The sequence below is a fragment of the Dendropsophus ebraccatus genome, chromosome 3 (genome assembly GCF_027789765.1).
Source record: "Dendropsophus ebraccatus isolate aDenEbr1 chromosome 3, aDenEbr1.pat, whole genome shotgun sequence".
NCBI lineage: Eukaryota > Metazoa > Chordata > Amphibia > Anura > Hylidae > Dendropsophus > Dendropsophus ebraccatus.
This window is the reverse complement of record NC_091456.1, coordinates 164,070,059-164,078,283: the sequence shown is the minus strand read 5'-3', so window position 1 is coordinate 164,078,283 and position 8,225 is coordinate 164,070,059. Positions and strand designations below refer to the sequence as shown.

Genomic DNA, 8,225 nt, shown 5'->3' with positions numbered 1-8,225 from the left:
CCTTTGCATAAATTCTTCAAATTGCTGTTTGTTACAAATTCAGTTCCTCTTGGAGGTAGGGGTCCTCCTCAGGTTCTAAACATCTAGTTACAAAGGGGATAGGACAACCCATAAACCTGAATCTAAGCCGAGTAAACATCCAACAGAGAAGAATTTTAGAAGCAAACAAATCCCTAGTTGTAGACTTTGTTAAATCAAGACGGTGAGAAGGTTAGAAGGTTCAACCCAATAAGAAGATCTAAAGAAGTTTGTCAACAAGTTTGGGAGGTTGTGTCGAGAAACAAAGTTGGAGATGCAGCTGGGATGAAGGTGAGAAATCCAGCACAGTAGTTAGTGACAAGTCAAGCCACTATAGCAGCCATATTGTATTATGGCATGCCCTTATATTGCACTGTGTGGTCTAATATAGTTCTGACACTTGAAATAGTTTTCTACAAATACTGAATACATAACCAATTTTGTGCCTTTTCGACACCTTTCTATTTTCAGTTTGCCCCCCAAATAGAGGTTCAGATAGGCCTCGAGCTTGTTCAAACCTACTGATGTCGAAGGGTCTTTTTACTAGTTGCCATAGCAACTGATGCCAGTGGAAAACTCAGCCCTGTGTTCATCCCCTAGAAAGCTTCAACAGATGTCCTCAACAAATTGGCATGAAAAGAATTTGGTCTTTGTACCTTGTTAGAAGATAAAAATCAAACAAAAAGATGTCCCCGCTTTCACTGCTGGTAACCATCCCATTAAATATGTAGAATTACACCTCTTACAGGGAACTAGTCAAAGCTCTCACACCCACCCCAATTCCTTTGGCTTTTTGCAGCACATTTTGTTTTAAATATTTATGCTCGTATTTCTACACGAAGCACTAGGGCATTATGCTCGGCAGCTGACATCGCCTGGCAGTGCAATGCTGGAAGCAGCTGGTTAACAGTAGAAAATGAGAGCGAGATGATAAATTATTGAGTTATATGAACAGACACCCATTAAGGATTGGATCTTTTCAGGAACAGATTTTGTGTCTTTGCACAGGATGCAAAGAGTGGAGATGATGAAAAGTGAATTGGTGCTGGTCTGATTTATCTAACGCCCATTGTGCTGCCCAGCTGAGTTTTCATTAAAGGCATATACACAAATGTAACATAGTTTGTCTTATGCAGCAGATCTTCATTTGTCATTTGTCACTATAGTGTTGCTACTGTAGAGAAACCTGGGAGGAGATTTATCAATATATATATATATATATATATATACTGATTTCAATGCTGTACCGAGCATTGATCTTCTAGATCGGCACCAGCTTATCAAACCTATTACACGGCTCGAAGATCATGCAGCAAGGGCTGCACAGACACAGTTAGTAATGTCCATCTAGACTGAATCTAGAACATAATAATGTTTTTCCTTACCTGTCTAGACTGCCCTGGTTTCCTTCTACCTGTCCTCTTCTCACACCAGCCACAGATGGAACTTCTGAAGCCAATCACTGGCCTACATAAGACAGCACTATGGGCAGTGATTGGTTGAGAGGCCAGTCAGCTTTGGTAAGTGGGGAAGCGGCAGGAGGACACAGTGGAAGCTTGGAGAGGTAAGTTTATTGGTAAGTTTATTACACTTTCATCAGCTGCTGACCGCACACCTCTCATTACATGTAGCAATGCACGGTCGGCGACCAATGATTTTTAAACTCACTGACAACGATCAGTTGCCCAATCATTGTCTTTATTACACAGGAAGATATCTGCCCGATTCTACCTGATTGGGCAGATAATGGGACCCTAAATCCCTACTCTACCAGAAATCTGCACCTGATTGGAGCTGGCATGGTTTATGCCTCTTTATAGGTATAAATTATTGTAAATTGGGCACAGGAGTCTCCTCTGCACCTTGATGCACTCCCCACCCTCATCCATCTTCAAGGCGGGTGAAGCACAGACTGGCAAAAAGTTACATAGCTTTCATAAACTAGGATTGGGCAGAAATTTGCAACTGTTTGCTAATTATTACCAGGAACAGCTTTAATATATTCCCTCTATTATAATGATGGAAGTTTTGACTTACTATACAATAATGTTTAAAAGTGGAAGAAAAAGTAAGAAGAGTATAAGGCCAACATGTTCTCAAAGAAACAAAAATTTGCAAGGAAATGTAGGGCAAAGATGGGTAAAGAACAAAGAAGTGGAAAATAGTAAGAGTATTTCTTAAGTAGTGACGAGCGAATACTGTTCGATCGAATAGATATTCGATCAAATAGTAAGTTATTAGTTCTATCAAATATTATCGAACAGTTCGCCGAATATTCAAAAAATATTCGATAAGCGTTCAAATCCTCCAGCTTCCAGTTTTTACCTCCAAGTGGTCGAATAGATGTTTTTCAATAATCGAATGCTTGTTCCCATAGACTTTAATGGGATCGAATATTCAATCGAATATTTGGAAAATATTCGTACGAATATCGAATATTCACTCATCACTATTAAGGAAATGTGTGATCAAAGTTGAATAGTGATGGAGAGTAGAGGTCCTAGATATGGGAGATAAAATACGAAGCACTGTCAAAGAGGCATGCAGAAGGGGGGAATGATTTCCTAAGAAAGGAGGGAGCACACCTAGTTTCAACAGAGCAACACAATTGGTAGGGGAGGAAATATAACACTGGATACCTATATTGGAAGGAGAGTGGTATCATATGGATCTAGAGCTGACTGTCTCTGCTTTTTTTGAAGATGTAAGTGCAAATAATTCTGCCTCCCTGTTTGTCAAACTAAGCAACATAGGTACAACTAGTACTACTGGCTTTCCCTAAATGATGTAGACAGAGACAGTAATGCCGCCCCACTTTTCCCCCTATATTATATAGAAACTGGTAGGTATGCTCCCCTATTTTTCCCTCTAAATATGTAACAGACAGAATTGTCTGTCTCTGCATGTAATTGATTCAGGCAGGGATACTACTGCCACTCAGTATCAATAAAGGGGCTCATACACCTTCAAATGTTCAACTAAATGTTCCTTTGACTGAAAACTGATCATCTCAACCCCCCCCCCCCCCATTATACTTGCATGCTTGCTTCACTGTATATGCATACATTTTTAATATGGAGATTGGAGTTGCAGGGAGATTGGATTTGCAGCTAAACAAAAGAACAAAAGAATAGGGGAGATGATATTTAGTATACCCAGTCCCTCTTTCCCCCAACACCATGTGTTGGTGTATAATTTGGAGACCCTCATACACATTAGAGGCTCGGACAGTACCTCCAAAATCTGTGGGTGTGATAAACATTGATCAAACATATTTGGCCAACTTAAAGGGGTCTTCCATCTCAAGCAATATAATTTACCTTGTAGGGCTCATCAAGTTCAATATTTTTGCAAATACATTGATATGGTTGCTCGTTCCCTCCAACTGATGAGAGCTCATTGTCTAGTTTACCAACCACCACTCTACTCTAAAAGCAGTGGTTTGTCTAGAATATATATATATATATATATATATATATATATATATATATATATATTATAGCAATATATACAGCAGTCAGCCCACTGTTATTAGAGAAAAGAGTTGGTCGGTAATCTAGACAACAATTTGTCAACAAGGGGATGAAAAGTCTGGGAATGTGTCTAGAAGGAGGCAAGTTTGCTAAATAAAGAATGTATTTCTATACCTTTGCTAGTTGAGATGAGAATACCCCTTTAAGAAATAAAATATTGTAATACCTAAAAAAGAAGACAGCTGGAAAGGCAAAGACTGTTGATGAGAAACTGACTATTATTATAATAAGAATTTTATAAAGGAGTGAAATGGTTAAATATATGGTTTTTCATCTATGTTTCTTATTTGTATCTGCGTAGTTCAAAGGATGACAAAATGCGTGTGTGATATAGTAAATTATCAATGTAGCTGGCTCGCCTAAGCATCCTAGGGACATGCAGTATTTTCATGTTCCTGAAATCAGTGTGTGCACCCGCAGTTATCTTCTAGTCAAGGTTCCCCAGAAAATTGTCCACTTGATTTTGTTTGGATTATTATCGGTAATTGCCCTCATATTGAGAGCTGTAATATATCCCAGGGATGCTGCAGTGTGTGGGGCTTATTATAGATAAAATAAAACATAATTGTTCATTGACCAAGATTACATAGATTCACATGATTGCTGATATCCATAGGACATTTGAAGATTTGTTTCTAGACTGTTTTGTTCCTTGATACGTCCCTGCTACTCAACGATTCTCTACATGTAAAATGTTTTGTATTATTCTAGTATGTTATTAGGAAAACAAGAAGCAAAGAGGAATATGTATATTTTTATATATATATATATATATATATATATATATATATATATATATATATATATTCATTCCTTTTATATCCAATAGCTTCTATATAATTATCAACTAAAGAATATAGCCATTCGCTGCTGGAATAAGAGTGTCCACTGCCATGCACCAATGATAAATAGATAAATAGAAGCACAGAGATAGATAGATACTGGGGGCTATTTATTGTTTGATACTGTGTTTAGAGGAAATCTACCTATTGGAGCTCTCTATAGGACACCTGTATACCAAGAGAATACTGGGGCAAGTATTTTTAATACTTGGGGTGACTGTCTATCTATTAGTGTGAGTGACATATCTACCTAATGAGACCGACCTACTCCTTTTTCCACTTACCTAACAACTTTACTGTGCAGGCCAACTAGGGGGCATTATCACTGTTTAGGGCACCATAGATTGAGGTAAGGCAACTGAATATGTTTATCTGGCAAGTTCTGCATGGATGATTTGTGGCTTAAATAAATCGTCCTGATAATCTGAGACAGACAGACACGTAAAAAAAAATGACCCACCCCAATCAGAGAAAATGTCACCTGTGAATCACTGGATGTAACTGCACTGTATTCTCTTATATCTTCTTCAGAGACAGTGTAGAGCTGGTATGTACCATTGGGCTGTGTATAATCTTTTTTTGTGATAATCATTTTATTATTACTTTTTAGTATTAAGAAGGATAGGGCTTGTGCATAGAGCTCACAGATACTTGGGACGTTTACACGGCAACTAAAAACCTAGTGCTATTTACCCCCAAATGGTAAAAATGAAAAGAACAGATAACTGCAAATAAAATACCCTTTGCCCAGTGCTGTAGATGAGAGATGTGTAACGCCTGGAGTAGTGGATCCACTGGACCGGCACCAGCGATGGCACAAACCTCACCAGGGAGCGGAGTCTAAGGGGCCGCTGGTTTTCACCAGAGCCCGCCGCAAAGCGGGATGGACTTGCTGCGGCAGACGACCCCCAGGTCGCTACCCCTGGCTTGGTTGCTGGTGACGGCAGGCGAGGCGTGGCAGGAGTAGGTACTGACAGTGGCATGTAGGCGTACCGCAGGTGACAGGCTGAACGCAGGAACAGCAGTGAGACGGGAAGCAGGAACCAGGGACTAGGAGTAGGGACTGGGTAGCGGGCAGGAAACAGGAACAAGGACTAGGCACCAGGTAGTGGACAGGTATCAGGAACAACAGGGAGCTGGGCCAAACGCTATGGGAAGCATGTAGAGGCTCCAACACAGGGGACAGGGCATGCTGGGATTTATAGGGAGTGATTGGGTGCAACTACCAATTAGGGACGGACTGGCCCTTTAAATCTGAGACAGCCGGCGCGCGCGCGCCCTAGGAGGCGGGGACGCGCGCGCTGGCCGGCACAGACGGAAGGCGGAGCGGGACGAGGTGAGGCGCCCCCCGGGGCCGAACAGACCGCAGCGCGGGGTCCCTGCACCAGGACCCCGGCAGCTGCCTGAGCTAGATGGCGGTCGCGGCGGCGGCCTGGAGCACGGGACGCCGCCGCGGCCATGACAAGATGCACCATTAAAACAACTTTTACTCATACAAACAACTCTAAAAATAAAACTTAAAAAATAAATATAATATTGCCCTAGAAAAAGCTGGAGAGGGTAAAACCATAGGAATCCTTTGTGTAAGGTATGTTGTATTTTTATCCTCTGAGTGAAACAAATTGTTGCTTTTTATTGGCATATGGGTACACACTATGGCTTTGTTCCTACTATGTCTTTTTTTATGGCCGTTTGTTGAAAGTGGACTGATATTGAAGACATTTTTTCAATACTAGTCAATCTTATTTTTAAGGGGCAGGTTATACTTTTTATTGATACTATTTTGAAATATGTATGGCTTTTACAAGGGGACTTTGACACAACATTTTTTTAGGGCGACAATAGGGCCATACTATTGCCTCAAAAATGATCAGCAGATCAATACTTTAATACACTGATCTAGTCCTCTAGTACAGTGTATTGAGCCTGTCAGCATAACATTGAAAACCAATGTACTTGGTACTCAGGCATCCATAGCAGCCCTGTGGGCCTTAATGAACTATGGCTGCCATGAAGACCCATAAGCATTGCAGTGTCCGGACTGTGGCATGTAGAAGGTTTATCTGCCAGGAACTGAGGTTTCTAGATTCCTGGTAGATACAGTGGGGTCCGACTGTCACATTAACAACCAAGCTCCCGTGATCCCTGTATGGGAGACCCGTGGGACCTTATTCTAGACCCACCAATAAAAGGTAGAGGCCTAAAATAAATACACCAATGACTGATGTAAAAATGGGTATTGGTGGTCATTAAGAGGTTAATCTTTTAACCTTATACAACTCTGTAGAAACATAAAAATATTAAAGCTCTTAGAAAGCAAAAGGAAAATAAAAACAAGCAAAAAAAATTGCTTGTACAGGAAGGGATTAATATAATTTTAATATACAGTATAGAAAGGTTAACTATTTGTTAACCATTGTTAATGAAAATGAACTATTATTTGCACTCAAGCAGCACAATTACTTTTGTAGATAATACATTCTTATATTTAAGGCTTGTAGTGCTATGTTTCCATTTGTTTAATGTATACTCCAGCTTTTGCTTTAAGCATACAAAAAAAAAATAATAGTTTTTGTTGATTGTATATTTGTTGTTCTTGTCTAAACTTGTGGTTTTATGTTTCTTTTATTACCTTTATATATTTAGTTCGATTTGTTGTTTACCCAGAAAACTATTTTGCTTTTAAGAATTGTGGGCTTGTATTTTTATGTAGATTATTCTTGCATTTTAATTTCCTGAAATCACTCATGTTAAATGGGTGCATTAAGTGTAAGTATTCCAAATAAACAATTCCGTATTAAGGCTTTTATTTAAAAAAGAAAAATGCTTTTTATCTTAGGGCTAAGTAATTCGTAATGCATTCCGTAATTGATATAAAAGTTAGAATCTAATGTACATTTTGCTGCTATTATATATTTTTGGTTTGCTATTAGACTAGTTTTAGGTCTTGATAATAATGTAAAATGTGTCAGGGAAATGTTTACATTCTGAAATTTCAGTTTTCAGGTATCAGATTCATATATTCTATAAACATATTTACTAAATCTGGAAATATTACAGAGAAATATGAACATGAACTACAAAGGATTCAGAAAGGTAACAGTGACTGCGAAGGAAGTGGCTGGATGGTTTTAATAGAACACTCACTGGACAAGGTATACCAATTTTTGAATGTTGTCACAATTTTCTGAATGCTGAAGGAGTACAGGGAAAATAGAAGAGCATTATACTATATGGCCTGCTCCCCTGCTCCTAAACCAAAGTGCCCGGTCTCCACTTCCACCCATCCTGTGACATGCACACTCAGCCAGTCACTTTGCTCAGTGATTAGTTTCTGTCCACAAGGTACATCACAGGAAGGAGGAAAAGGAAACTCGGCGCTTACGGCAGGGCCGTTTTAATACATTGGTGGGCCCAATGCACAGCCCTCAAGAGTGCCCCCCTTCTCCCTTTTTGCCCCAAGTAGTATATAGACCCCATTGTGCTAGCTCAGTAGTATATAGATCCCTGTGTGCTGCCCCCGTAGTATATAGCCCCCCTGTGTGCTCCCCCAGTAGTATATAGCTCCCCTGTGTACTTCCCCAGAAGTATATAGACCCCTGTGGGCTGCCACCAGTAGTATATAGACCCCAATGGGCTCCTTCATTTCTATATAGTCCCTGTGTGCTCCTCCAGTAGTATATAGCCCCTGTGTGCTCCCCCAGTTATCTATAGCCCCCCTGTGTGCTGCCCTCTGTAGTATATAGACCCCTGTGTGCTGCCCCCAGGAGTATATATCACCTCTTTGCGCTCCCCCAGTAGTATATAGCCCCCGTGTGCTCCCCAAGTAGTA

At 40.2% G+C, this 8,225-nt stretch overlaps 1 long non-coding RNA gene across 1 annotated transcript; it reads left to right on the top strand.

The window, feature by feature from the left end:
• Positions 1-596: 596 nt before the first annotated feature.
• Positions 597-7,534, top strand: LOC138787429 (uncharacterized). Its single transcript, XR_011362375.1, has 3 exons — positions 597-725; positions 1,412-1,582; positions 7,454-7,534. It is a non-coding gene; the product is annotated as an uncharacterized lncRNA (long non-coding RNA).
• Positions 7,535-8,225: the final 691 nt, after the last annotated feature.